General features: G+C 43.5%; 1 protein-coding gene across 4 annotated transcripts in view; it reads right to left on the reverse strand.

Moving 5' to 3' along the window:
* Window positions 1-14,706, reverse strand: part of CARNS1 (carnosine synthase 1) — a 59,976-nt gene that overhangs the window by 19,584 nt on the left and 25,686 nt on the right. For 2 of the 4 annotated variants that reach the window (XM_077320900.1, XM_077320899.1), the window contains exon 1: window positions 7,948-8,253. The exons of 1 other annotated variant lie outside the window; for it this stretch is intronic. The gene's annotated coding sequence lies outside the window, so the exon portion shown is untranslated. Of the gene's footprint in view, window positions 1-7,599; window positions 7,755-7,947; window positions 8,254-14,706 lie in introns of those variants that run through there. One more of the 4 variants, XM_077320901.1, reaches the window with a different exon arrangement.

The raw sequence follows: 14,706 nt of genomic DNA on the forward strand, positions 1-14,706 counted from the left end.
GCTTTGGCAAAATCCTGTGAATCTTTTTTTTAAAAATCAGAACGTTTCTAACTTCATACTTGCAGATAAACGTCTTGGGGGAAAGTAAGTAGTTTCTGCTGTTTACAAAGTAGTAGAAGGATTTGGCAAAATTGCTAATTCTGTCAAATCCTCATCTAAATCTAAACTCATTGTTCAGCCCAAATGATGTGTGCAAATTAAATGAACTTATGCAAACAACTCTTACATAGATCAGTGACAGAATGTGGATTGGTTTATTATAGCAGACTCTACCCCTCTTTCCCGGAATGATGCTGTCCTGCAAGATACCACTATTACACAAGGTCATCCAGCTACTTTCCTCTCATCCTTTACACCAGTTGACACATGAAACTGGGTGCAACCTGGAGTTGGTATATTCAATTTGTGTGCTTTTAAAGAAGCCAAAGGAGAAATTACTGCAATTAATATTTCTCTTCCTGTCACACTGCTGGGATGGGAGATGTGACTTTGCCAGAAATTCTTACACGAATATAACTGTAAAGTTGCCAGCAGGCCTGGATAAAAATGTTGGGTCACTTTAATAAAGTCACAATGTAAGGAAATGAACAGCTGAAGCTTTTTTAAAAAGGTACTTTATTTGAGCAATTCTTCCAAAAATGGCCAAGGGATGGGGAGGGAAGAACCCCTGGCCATACAAACCTTTGCTAGCCAAGGCTCCTTTAACATAGTTGATTTGTTAGTGGCAGCTGGAGTCCAGCGCAGTAAGTCTTCCTGGGGCTGGTGAGGGGGAGGGTTGTTTCATGCTTTTTTAAAACTTTGGGTGGGTGGGGGGCCCTACCCTAGTCTCAGGCTCAGCCCAGCAGAGCAGGTCACTGGGATGCTTCAGGACTTGGGGAATGGGGAGGAGCAGAACATAATTCCCACTCTCCACTGCAGCCTGGCATTTTGGTCCCAGCCAGGCGAGTCCACTTGGGATTGGTTAGCTGGGAGGGTTGTTTCATTTTGTTTACTCTGGGTGGGTAGGTTGGAGGGAGAGAGAGGGGCTTGGCAGGGAGGTATGGCCAGCTGACACAACTTCAAATTTACCTTGAAGTCTGCAAATGTTTTCAGGGGTTACTCCATAGTCTAAGGTGACCAGAGTGTCCCACTTTTGGAGGGACATCTGGGGGCACCTGGCAAATTGTACTTATGTTGAAATTAAAAAATATATATTACAATACTATTTTTGCGTTCTATGCATTCTATGAATTTTTTGTTGCTCCATATAGACCAGATTTTTAATCAAGAACCCGCCCAGTCAATGGTGTTCCACTTTACCAGTATTAAAATCTGGTCACCTTACCATAGTCAAAAGGTTGGAAAAGGCTGGTGTAAGGGTTATGGTTATTACTCTGGAGGACTTGAGTGTCAGAAATCCAGCTTCAAACCCTTTGCTTGAAGGGGGGTCATAGGTATACTGTGTGGCTAAAGTACAATTCCAAGTTAAGCAAATAGTACTCCTTAAATCTGCCATAAAAACACTGGAGGGCGTCACCCCAACGGTCAGACATGACCTGGTGCTTGCACAGGGGATACCTTTACCTTTACCTTTTTACTCCTTAAATCAGGGGTTTAATCAATAAGTACTTTGAGAAAAGGAAGTGGGTACCAATATAAATGGCCACTATGCTGGAAAGGTGACATTCCAGATCAGCTGTGTTTTTCATTTCAAAAGAAGTAGAAGGTTTGTGGGATGTATATATGCACGTATACCTAGCCTGCAAGAGCTAGGACTTGTTCTGTGTGCATGTTATGTGCTCTATACTGGTTATAGTCTTCCAGTGTGTGTCTTAGTATTTTCCATTTATAAGTGTCCAGTCACAGCTGAAAGCACTAAAGGGACCTGTTATTGAAGCTATCACACTCTCCTGGGTGCTGGCTGTTGAGCAGGACTGAAGGGTAATCTGACCCCGTAAGCTTACCCCACCCATCGCACTGGAGAGAATACTATTTTGCTTCCTGCATTGTCACAGGAAGAGGCTGCCAACAGAAATTCTTGATTACCTGGACAGTACAGTTCCCCAGCTCTCTGCATTCTGCTCTCGTGATAGTCAAAAGTTCAACCAACATCATGTAAATATTCAGAGAGTTTGCATATGTTATCAATTATGGCCCTTTTGCTTTTCAACATTTACATTATTGACATATACAAAGGCTATCTGGCCCAGAATGTGTACCTTCCTCTGCTGGTCAGTTGGTCACCTGCCCCATCCATCTCATCTCTTCCGGCCACGTGAAACATTTACCTTTCCTGTGAAATGTCTTATTCCCTCTCTGTTCCTTGCATCTCTCTGACATGACAGGCAAATGAACTTCCATGTTGGGAATAATTTAAGCATGAACATCCTACTGTGCTATGGCTGTCCCCAACCCATTTCTATTCAATTTTTTTTCTGTGCCATTGTTAGGGATAGGTTTTCTACAGACGAACCTTTACTTTCCAGGAGGGTGGCTCCCAATTTCCCAGAGGGGAAAAGCCTCGTGGCTAAGAAAGCCTTTGTCAATCTCATTCCAGGTCACTAGGCTGGCAATGGCACTAATAATGCAGCCCTAAGCAGAGTTATCCCTCAATGAACTTAGAAAGGTGTAACTGTTTGTTTAGGGTGGCACCATAATAGTTATCAGAGACAGAGATGACTATGGCTTTCAAGGACTTAGAAAGCCTTGATCAATTTCATGTGCATAAGGTTAATGAGTTCACCTAAATTCCACATGCCATAACTGTTTAGTCATTATGTGCAACAGAAGAATACTGGAGGACAGAATTCCTGCATTCATGGAAAGTAAAATTCCAGCACCGAGTCGTGATTCCAAGGCTTAAACTCATTATAGAAACCGACCTCCATATACTTTGGTTGCTTGACACACAGCAATTTTAACACAGATAAAAAAAGCTGAAACACGTAAGGCTGACCCACCCATCTGAGGCAACACGATAATTCAAATAAATTCACTTCTGTTTCTTTGCGATAAGTGTTGCATTAACTTGTCAAAAGTGAGCAAAAATGTCCAAAGAAGCCATATTTTTATTAGTTTCATGGAGGTCAGAACTCTCCACTCCCTTTCTGGGCCTCCTTAAGTAATATGAGAGGCACTGGAGGTGTGAGCTGAAACAGCAAGCAAAAGAGAAATGCCTGCTGGCTCCCAGCCCCACTGTACTTTCACACTAGCTGGCAAAGCATCATTTTCTCCCTATACCCCGTCTATTATTGGTTAGTTCTCCAGGACTGCCAGGACAACTACTTTGGGAAGAAGTCTGAATCCAGAATACTGTTACAAATAACAAGAGATATCTTTTTACCAATAAAAATAACATCAGAAGCAATGTATATCTGCACGGATGATAGATTTTACCCATCTATAAGCATAGATGGGGAAGCATTATATGCCGGCTCACAGCAAGACTGTAGAAAAGATTAGAACTTTCCTAACACTGGTTGTATCTCTACCCTTGGGACACATTCCCTGTTTGCTGTTGTACATCCAGAGCAATTTAATGAGCACACATCATCACCCACCTTCGGGAGGATAGAAACTTATTGTTTTCTTCAGCAAATGTGCATACAACATGACTTATAGTGAGTCTAGTTCGAGAGTAATTAGTTTTGCAGATTGAGGTATCAAAAACGCAACAGCATTAATTTCAGCATCATATTCTGATTCAGTTCAGGGAAACCAGGCAGAGGAAGGAAGTGTCTTCACATTTCTTTTTCATTAATTATCTTGCAAGAAAAAGGCTCTATAGGGGAATAAGACTTTTAAGCCCCAGAGTCTTCACTTCTTGTTAGGCCCACCGATTAATTCATGATCAAATTTTAACCAGCAATTTAAGCTTTCATCTCATTCATTATTCAATTAAAGCTTGGAAGCTTCCTATTTAAGGGCTCTGATTTTGCAAACTCTTGTTTTAGTATAGCTAGGGTAGAAGGTGTTAATTAAGCAATGAGTACAATTAATCAGTTCATTGACTTGCTTTTTAAAAAATAGAACTTTTAAAGTAAGATTGTAATCTGAACTGTGAAAGGGATATTAAGTGCTAATGGCATTATTGTAATCAATATAGACATGTTGAGGTTAATCTAAACAATACATGATTTTGCTTCTAGTGCCTTGTCAAAGAAACTGCTATCTGTTCCAAGCCTCAAACAACTGCCTGTATTGAAACAGGAAAATATCTGTTCTAATTTAGCTTCAGAATAATCCCTGGAAACCAGAGAGTTAATTGTGAGGGTATGTGGCACTCTCTATCTGTACATAGCTGAGACAAAGGGAGGGAGCATGTACAACTGGTTCCATTCTGCTGAGAAATGTCTCTTCAAGACATTTGGGGAAACCCCTCACTGCATTTGTCCAAGTACTGTGTGATTCCTTTGGGGGCTTCAGGATTTAACACCAGAAGAGCTTCCACATTGCCAAGGCAAGAGTTTGATATTAAAACCAATTTATTTCCCACTGGAGCTCTGCAGAGTAGTCTTAAGAATCCCAGTATTAAAATGAATAAAGCAGGCCATACCACAATTGAAAATAATGACTTGCTTCCCGCTGAACAGACAGGATTGCGTATCCTTCCAAGGCAAACTCCCGCTCATAGCAAGGGATAGTATTTGGAGACATGTGCTGCTGTTGTGTCAATGCAATGAATGAGTCAAAGAAGTGTACATCATGGCCTTCTTGAGTGAGGCATACTGAATGGGATGAGTTGCAAACTTTAATGGGAATACAGTTGCCACCATTTTAATGGGCACTGCTCTCATGATTTTAATAATGTTCTGTAGACATTATTGCTTAGGTTTTTTGCAGTTCAAGCTGCAACCAAGAGACTATGAGCACTAAGGCCAGCTTCCCTTGTCAGCTGGCAACTCTAAATTGTAATGCACAAAGGGAAATTCATGCTTTTCACCCCAAAGTAAACATAAAATGAATAGATGAAGCCAAGTGCCCTACAAAGTAACCTGCATATGGATCTCTCACTACAATGCAAAAGGTTTGCATTAGAAGTTCTTCCTATTTCATATAAAATGCTAATTCATAAAGTGTTGTTTGAAGATCTGGGATTGCGTAATTTGTTTATGTAACTTGGTGGCTGGCTGCATGTATGTCACATCTGCAAGGCAATGGAAACAAAGAGTCTGCTTGAAGAGTAATGAATTCCAAGTAAAAACTGGATAAGGAACCAGAGGCTACAATGGCAGAAAACCTGGCTTCACAAAAAGGGGTCTCCTTTCCCTGGACAACTGGAGCTTGTATATATTTTTATTCACAAGTAAATCCTACTGGGCCAACTACCAAGTGCATATCACTGAAATCTTACTATAGTTTTGTGCGTATCTTAAACTGTGAGATCAGGGGTTTGGTCTGGGATCCTGTACTTGAAAAAAGATGCACACTTTCAGCCACTTCTGCTACCTGCAATCACAAACTTATCAACTTGCTCCATTGTTTGAGGAAATGATCTGATTTGCCTTGTTTGGTTAATGACTGGTGCTGGCTGATGTTAGCCGGTGATAAGGAGTGTACATTCACTCTGACCTAGTATTTATCCAAAGAAAAAATGCTAAGATTTGATGCCATGAAGGACATTTACCCTGTTTCTACACCACCCCCACCTTATTTCCAAACTGGCTGTCTGTCTACAGGAGGCTTTCTCAGCCAGGGTTTCATGAAATCCTGGGGTTTCTTGACAGCCCTGGAAGGGTTTCCTGAATGGGTGGGAGTTAATGTTATATATATATTTTTTAAATGGTTAAACATTTATTTATGGGTGATTTGACAACATATAGTCATACTAACCTTCCCCCTTCCCAAAATGGCCAATGATAGGCCTGGAGGGGGAGGGAAAACGGAGGGGCCCCAGGTGGGCATGTACACAACAACACTTCCCAACCCTATTCGGCATAATTGCACCACTTCTGGGGTTTCTTGAAGCCCGAGGAATGTTCTTCTTAATGGTGCCTTCCTTCACTGCTGTTGTTCTGAGGGACTATCCCCTTCCAGATGTCTATTGCTCCAATATCTTTTCTGACATAACACTTTACATCGTGGGGACCATGCAGATGCACTTCCTGTGCTGTGAAAATAAAAACCTCAGATATTTTCTCCTTGAGGTGACAGAATTTTGTATCACTTTAGTCTTCAGGTGTCTCTGAGATATTTTTGAATGCTGTCCTAAAAGAGCTTCCTGCATGTAGTCAACTAGCCCATTGGAGAGGAAGGCAGCCTTCTCCCTAATATAGTGTGTTCTCCACAGAAAGCTTTTAAAGTGAGGAACTTTCAAAAACAGGACAAGAACCCCCCCCAGCTACCCCCACCCTGCAGTCTGAGGTGGTTTGTCTAGAATGTTATCATCTCAATCAGCATGGAGAATGGATAGCATGGCCACTCTGATCAGCAGTTTGACTGAAGAGATGTATAGAATTGAGCTGTACTTTAGGATGTGTATTAGGACTACCTCTTTCCTTCCAGTGCCAGTACCTTGGATTGCAGCCTGGGGACCAGCATATAGAACTCCCTTGGCAATGCCTGACATGATATTCAGGAATTTCAAATAATCATTTGATCTAGGTAAAGAATGTTAAGTAATAAGTACTCGGAGAACTAGTTATAGATATGGGTGTGTTCTGGGCAAGGCATGTCCTTACAGTGCCTGTATCGGGATCACATGGATCTTGCAACATTTGGACCCCCAAAACCCACATATCAGAATGTACTGATACCCTAAAACCACCCAACTAGCTGACTGGAGGGGAAGAAGATGGTGAAAAACTATATGCAGGGCAGTCAGCAGGTATCTGGGAAAGTCAGCTGTGACTCACAAAAGCTCCTATTGAAATGTCATTAATACGCAAGGTGCCACGGGACTTCTGCTTTATTTTGGTGTCAGAGACTGCTATGGCTTTGCAATCAGGACAATCTGCCCAGACAGCTTGCTGCTGTTGGCATTGAAGAGAAGAATTCCAAGGATACTCCTCCTTTGTGTTGGGGAGTGCAGAAAGGTACTTAAGCAAAAATGCCCTAAATTACCCTGTGGCACATTACAGCCACCATCAACTTTCTCTTGTCAACACATAAGGATCAAGGGCGAAGGAAGAAATGAAAGTGTGCCTTCATCCAGCGCATATTTATGTGTGGCCTGCTAATTTCCCTCACTGGAAGAAAAGGCAAGGGCAGAATCCTGGGCGTGTGAGCACAGTCCATGTAGGCAGCTTAATCTGGAAGGAAAACCGAGGCTGCTGAAGGTGGGGGTGGGGTGGCTAGTCCAGCAGAAGCATCCGTCCACTGCAACCCATGCCCCCTAGTATCAGCTGGGATCCTTGCTTCACCCATCCTTTTTTGTCGATCGGAACCTGATGCATTCACTCCCCAGCCAATTCTATAAGAGAGCGGGCAACGCCGGGGGACGGCCGAAGCAGCTCATGTGGGCGGGGATTCGGGTCACGCAGGGACCCCGCAAGCCGCCCGAGAAGCCCCTTTCCCTGCCCCCACACGGTGCAATGCTGCTTTCCCGCACGTCCCTGGGCTTTGTGCGCCCCCCCCCCACACACACACACACACGCGGCCGCCCCGGAACCTGATCCACACAAGGACGCTGAGCAGAGCGGCCTTCTCCGGAGTCCTCCTCCTCGCAACTTGCAGGCGCGCACAGAACCGGCGGCAGATCCATTATAATCCACGGCGGTTCTGACTTTGATGATGCCAGCGGCACGGCGCCCGCTCCATCCCGCACCACAGTCCTCCTGAAGGCAAACACACGGCGATACGCACGTGGCTCGGCGCCCTCCCGCTCCCCTTTCTCTCCTCTCCTCCGACTTCAGCGCCCCCCGCCGCCGTCGCCGCCGCCATCGCCCCGGCCGGAAACCCCGGCAAGACCCCATCGGGTGCGGGAGCGAAGGGCGCCTTCTCTCTCTCTCCCCCCCTCCGGCCCCTTACCTCGTGGCAACGCAGCAGCCCTTGAGCAGAGCTGAATGTTGCCAAGGCCAAGCCGCGCGATCCGGTACAATCCGCTGGCAAGGCGGGGTGGAAGGAGCCGGGGAATGTCCAGGGATTAACTCCGGCGGGTTTTATATAGAAACGGCGCGGGCATGCCCAGTGAGGCGAGGCAGCTTATCAGCCATCGGGGCAAGACAGGCAGGCGCTCGCCGGCGCGCGAGACTCCCACAGCCATTGACCAAGGGAGAGGTCTACTCCTGGCGCGCTCGGACGTGTGGGAGCGGCAGTGTACACGAGGGGGCTGGAGAAGCGGTATGCAAAGGCTGGGTGGGAGGGATTCCACCACAGTTACGGAGCGGGAAGGTGGGGGGAGCGCAGGCATTTCGCCCTGGAAGGGGCTCCTGGCTCCCATTTTACACAACAACGGAAAGGGGCTTTCTGCACCGCTCTCGCCAGGCCTTTTCCCACGGATCCCCACGGCAAGGACGTGTTCATATTCCTATTTTACAGATCGGGAACGGAAAGGGAGAGTGCCATTGCCCATGGACCACGTGCCACGGTTATCCAAGACCCTGTTTATCGATTTCCATGTTGAGCCCTTCCAAGGAGCGCCAAGCAGCATCTGGGCCTCACAGCAATCCAGTGGGTTGGCGAGGCCCCCAAGGTGACAGGTGAAATGAGGCCACCCGTGTCCTTGAACGCTGCAGGCTTCCCTCCACTGAACCAGCATTCTTGTCACCACACCACAGTGGCCTTCATATTTTATGAGTCCACCTTAAAAAGCCCTTGGGATGTGGCTTTTTTCCAGCACCTAGCAGTATGATAATACTCAAAATAGCAGTGGAATACCAGTCAACCTTATATCAGGATATTGTTACTAAGAACGAAAGGGTTTCCAAAATCCTAGAGCTCACAACATTAATGTCTGGTCTTACCTGTTAATTTTGGAGTGCACAGATTCTCATCATTTTTAGATTGCATAACACCTTGCCAACAGTGCCATCCTTCCCGAAAACATGCCACGCCTCACAATATGTATCAGTAACTGTGCTGCAAGTTATTTTTGAACCTAGGAGAAATGATGCTTGAAAGATGGGAAAATATAGCATGAGAATGGGTGCTGGAGTCCATGATTTCATGTATCCATATGCCATATTGCCATATTGACCCACCCAGGTAAGCCCAGTCCCATTAGATACTAGAAGATCTCTACTTAGCTTCTAGATCTCCAATCGGATAGGTGACCTCCAAGGAATACCAGCGTCATGATGCAGGGGCATGCAATGGCAAACCACCTCCCAACGTTTCTTGCCCGGCTGCCAGAAAATCTTAGGATCTCCTGGCTGCATTATACACATGCCATATGATAAATAAATAAATGTGTCAAATGGTTGAGGGTTTTTTTCTAGTGGAGTTTAAAGTAGTCCATCCTCTTACAACCCTGATGCTCTGCAAGTTTTCTTTTTTCAAGCCTGAATAACACATATATAGATTTGCTCAGACCACTGCAAAGCCGGACAATAGCAAACTACCTCCATTAGTCCCTTCCCTTGAAAACCCCACAGAGTCACCACAAGTTGGCTGTGACTTGATGACACTTTACAGATAGCGATTGGCTCAGAGTGTTCCCGCACAGCCTGGACTTGGAGATCTTAAAGGTATGGGAGAGGGATCGCGTGGTGACAAATGCACTTACATCAAGAGAAGGCTGAGTTGGGATAGTCCTGGAGGAGAGAGAGCACAGTAGCTGGGATTCTGTCCTGGGATGCACTCTGCACTATTCTCGATATATATTAGCCATGGTTCACTGAATGCAAAGCTGATGCCATTTTATTTGGGTTAGAATTCATTCTAACACATTGTGAATTGTATATTGTGACATAACAATAAAAAACTTCCGTTCTTGACACTGTTCAGAGCACTTCATATGCATCAATCCTTGTAACAGCTTTGCAAATCAGGTCAGTATTTCTATCCTTGAGACATGGGATGGGGGGAACAGACCCTCACTTAGCCTTAAGTTCAAATTAGAGGCAAGATTTGAATGCAACATCCAGATACACAGCTTGGTCTTCTAACCCCTTTACTATGCCAGTTCAGTGTTAGTGGATCCCTATATACCCATACAGTCTTATCCTGGTCAGGTCAGAAGCAGGTTACTTCCATGGAACTTACTCCGAAGTATAAGATTATAGATGTATCTGTTTCTGAAGCTCTGTTTTGATCATTCTATCATGGTAGTTTCATAAAGTTTGGAAATCATAGGTGGTCAGTGGCATTAGCTGGCTTGCCTGAGAGTAGTAGCCTAGCTACTCATACGTATTTGCATCACCAGTTTGGCCATGACAGTCTTGTTGCCAGTTTTCACTTCAATACAAATTGATTAGCAGGGCAAAATAGCTCCAAGTTTGGCTCTTAAATTAAGCAAAGTCCCATTTTACATTGGAATTGGGCGTGCCTAGGAGATTGGTCTTGAGCATTTCAGCTCAGTGGCAAAATCATTTTTGAGGAAGGAAGCTGTGAAAATGAAAAGAATGAAAGTGTACTGTTTCAGACTATTTCTACTTCATTTGTTTTTGTGTGATTCATTTATCAAAGCTTCTTCCAACAATCAGCTCTTCAACCACTTTTTAAAATATAAAAGTATGGAATTAAAGGAGAGGAAGCTGAGTTTAGGATCAATTACACATTGTGGAGTGCTTAAGTTTGTGGTGCAGCAGAAAAATTTCTACATTATGGGCTCAGAGCCAAAAAGGTCACTGGACATGTATTTCTTCAGGTGGAGGTATTGATGTCCATGCCTACTGACTCAACTATTTCCAGTGACTGAGTTCTGGGGCAGGGTTTGGTTGCAGCATGTGAGAACTAGCAAAGAGATAGACATAACAATATCCTGGACTTTTGGTTTGATTTATGTATCTGTTGATACCTCTGTTGGGTGGGGTCAGCCCTGATTGGAACAGCAGCATCAATAAATGGAAGCCTGGTATGATGAGTCAGGCAGCCTGTAAATGGCGGGAAACTCTGTGACTTTATTTGCACCTCTGTATGCTGTTCATGCTATACCTATGGTATTCATATTTAACTGGATTATGTAGTTAAATGGCCTCTAATATTGCATATGCTTGCTTCCAGTTTCTGACAATACAAAGTTTAGGAAGATCCCAAGCATAATAACTATCAGATGATGATTTAGACACACTTAACATTTCTTCTTTTGCCTTTGTTAAAGGATAGAGTTGTGTGCAAGACATATTGCCAACACGCAAACTAGCCCATGAGATGTACCCCATGGACACAGAGGTTTGGTACTTCCTTATGTAGACCAAACTTTTTAAACCTTTTGTCCATGGAGGAGCCCCTGAAATATTTTTCAGGCTTCACGGAGCCCTGGCACCAGGCCAGAAGTGTGGCTGAGTCAAAGCAGACTATAGGAGGAAAGCTAGGAGTCCCTGTGGGGAGCTTTCGTGGAGCCCCAGGGCTCCAAGGAGGCCTGGTTGGGAATCCCTGATACAGACTAATGGCATTTCTCTTAGTTCACATTAACTGGTAATGCCTAAGAAACTGCAGTTTTCCGAGCAGGCTAGGGATCTGGAACAGAAAGGTCTCCATTCTTCCCCAAACTAAATTTCCCAGAATGCTATCTGGGGAGCCAGTGCCCTCTTCTTTACTGAACTTTATGCCAAATATAATTGTGCCCAATACAAACAGTAGTATAAGCAGTACCTTTGATCATTGCCATATATAGGAGTTTACAGCTGCTTTCATTTAGTATAAGTAGACATCCACAATAAGTACAGTAAAAAAGTAAAAATATGCTGCAGCCATTCAGTTTTGTTTAACAACTTTCCCTTTGTTTATGACTGGAAACCTACTGCTTATGTTCTTTGCAAAACCTTATGAACTTAAAAAAATATCTCCCTTGAGCAGCAAAACTATTTGAAAAGTATGTATAGTTTTTGCCTGGATGTATAAAAATAATTGTACCAAAACAGATTTATACTTAATCTTACCAGAGGCATCTCACAATTTCCCCCCATGTTGGTTCATGACTTGGATTGTGTAAAATACAAGAGGTTGAGAGCTTAGTCACTCCTGTAGACAGGTAAGCCCCTTTGCTGGATTCAGGCACACACCTCAAATAACTATGTAGAATATCTAAAATGGTTATAGTCTTCCATCATTACCAAAAAATAAGCATCCAACAAGTGCATATTTGAAGGTCAAACCTGTCTTCTTTCACAATTAGATCTATTTTTTTAATGTCTTACTCATTCGGACCAAAGGTCCTTTCAGACCAAATTTCCAGTCAAAATCCATATCATGATTAATGGAGCCTTGAGCATCCCCCAGCAGTAATTTCCACCCACTCTTCTAATGATACAGAGCAGAGTCTATAGAATTTCAAGTTTAATGTACTGCAGGATGACCTGTTGCTCCAGGAACAAATTTCTACTAGGCATGTGGGTGCTCTTAAGCTCATCTCTGACTTCTTGGGTTCTGGTAGGTATTACTAATAGTGATCACTGGATGCCTTTGACAGACATGGTATGAAGGAGGAATACATTTGTCTCTAGGCATCAGTGAAATGCTGCTTCTGATACGGACTCCTGGACAGACAACCATATTTGTACTTCTCACAAGAGTGAAAAACTGGTGGTATATTTTCATGTATCTGTAAATAAGACCAAGAGTACCTTAAAGACTAACAAAATGTGTGGCGGGGTATGAGCTTTTATGAGTCACCGCTCACTTACTCAAATACCAGTGACTCTTGAAAGCTCATATCCTGCTCAAAATTTAGTTTTTAAGGTCCTACTGGACTCTTGTTCTTTTCTACTGCTACAGACTAATGTGGCTGTCCATCCTGATCTCTGTTATTTTTCTGGTGTCAATGGGTGGCCCTTCCATAAGGATCAAAAACAATTGGGGTAGGGAAGACATAGTGCAAACCAGGGCAATTCTCAGAAAAATTAAGGGAGAATTTGGGGATAATCTTGAAAACATCTATGCATCCATCTCCATTGGCATTTCCAATTGAACAAAGAATCACTAGTGTCTCTTTAGAAACAGGTGGGTATCTGTGTTGGTCTGAAGTAGCAGAACAAGGGTTGACTCCAGTGGCATCTTTGAGACCAAAGCATGTGCACAAAAGCTTTGTTGTAGAAGTGCCATTTGACTTAAATTTCTCCTTAGTGTCTATTTAATCCACTTTCCTCCCTTTTATCTGCTTGGATTCACCTATTTTCACCCACATGCGTACCCTGATTCAAGAAACGTAATGTTTTAATGGAAGCATCAACTTTGTTAATTGATAAGATCTTGTAAGTGTTCATATTAATAGGCAAAACTGATGCCTACAAGTTACCCTAATACATGTTTGATGGAAGTAAGGAAAGTGCTATATAGAGCTGGTGAAGTGAGGGACAGACAGTGACAGCAGACATTTCAAAGAGGCAGAGACCCCCCCCCCCATGCTGATTTAGGAAAGAAGGGTTAGGAAGTTTAGCAATAAAAGCAAGAATTAGAGATAGAATTTTTTCACCTGGGGCATATGCTTAGCTGGGTACTATTGTGATGAAAAAAGATTCTACAATAACTATAGCATCTTCGACTGGCAGTCAACTATACAATAAAAATGTTGCTCTTGTATGCTTTTCTTGTGTTGTTTTATTGAGCAACTATTCCATTTTCCATCTTTAGGTACCCACAGGCATTAGTATCTTTAAGAAACACATTTGGTTTACCTTCCATGAAGATACATTCAGGCGGGTAGCCATGTTGGTCTGAAGCAGTAGAACAAAGTTTGAGTCCAGGGGCACCTTTAACACCAACAAAGTTTTATTCAAGGTATATGTTTCCATGTGCATGCTTTGTTCTTTGGCTTACCATGGGCGGGGGAACATGTACACAAACCTGCTTTATACTGAGTCTTGTAGTTTAGCATTGTATACTGACTGGCAGTTGCTCTCCTAAGTTTCAGGCAGAAAAAGGCCTTCCCCAGTGTCTGCTGCCTTTTATGGCTTGATGTGAGCTCCCTCAGACACGACTCTGAAGAGGTGGCATATATATTTTCTAAATAAATACCTGAGAGCCTATAACTGGAGAAGTCAGGGATGGAATCTGGGCTCCCCCACATGAGTCCCCCTATAAAGGGATACAAACAATGGGACACTGAAGTGATAAGCTCTGGTAGTTGTGACTCTTCAGTGGCAGGGATTGATTTTTTTGTATATATACTTTGAAACTCTGAACTCAGAAGACACGTTGCTGTGAGTCACTGAAGACTACATGCAATGCTGTGGGAAGAGAGAAGCTTGCTCACCTATGGGGCCAGCGAGCCCCCCACACACACACACACACACTAGATTCCCTGGCATCTAAAATAGTACATAGGCTGCATGTTATTTAAACTTCCATGTTTTTAGTTGCTGATCTATGTTTCTAACATTCCAGAGTATCATAACTTTATGACTTCTTGATAGGAGACTGCAAGGAGCTGAGCTGCTACTATACTTATGTGCAAGACCACAAGAACAAGTGGGAGTTCATTTATATTTTGAGGATAAGGAGGATTTATCTTGACCTAGGATGCTTCAGTGGTGCATGAATGGCAAGACTGATCTGGATCTAGGCAGGCACAGTGGTGCATGAATGAATCATGCTGTTTCATTAATGCTTTGCATTAAGAAATACTGGCCACCGTGAACAAGAGAATGCTGGGCTAGATCGACCACTGCAACAACTCTCACAGTTTAG

Source organism: Paroedura picta, chromosome 2, assembly GCF_049243985.1.
Source record: "Paroedura picta isolate Pp20150507F chromosome 2, Ppicta_v3.0, whole genome shotgun sequence".
In the NCBI taxonomy this organism is placed as follows: Eukaryota; Metazoa; Chordata; class Lepidosauria; order Squamata; family Gekkonidae; genus Paroedura; species Paroedura picta.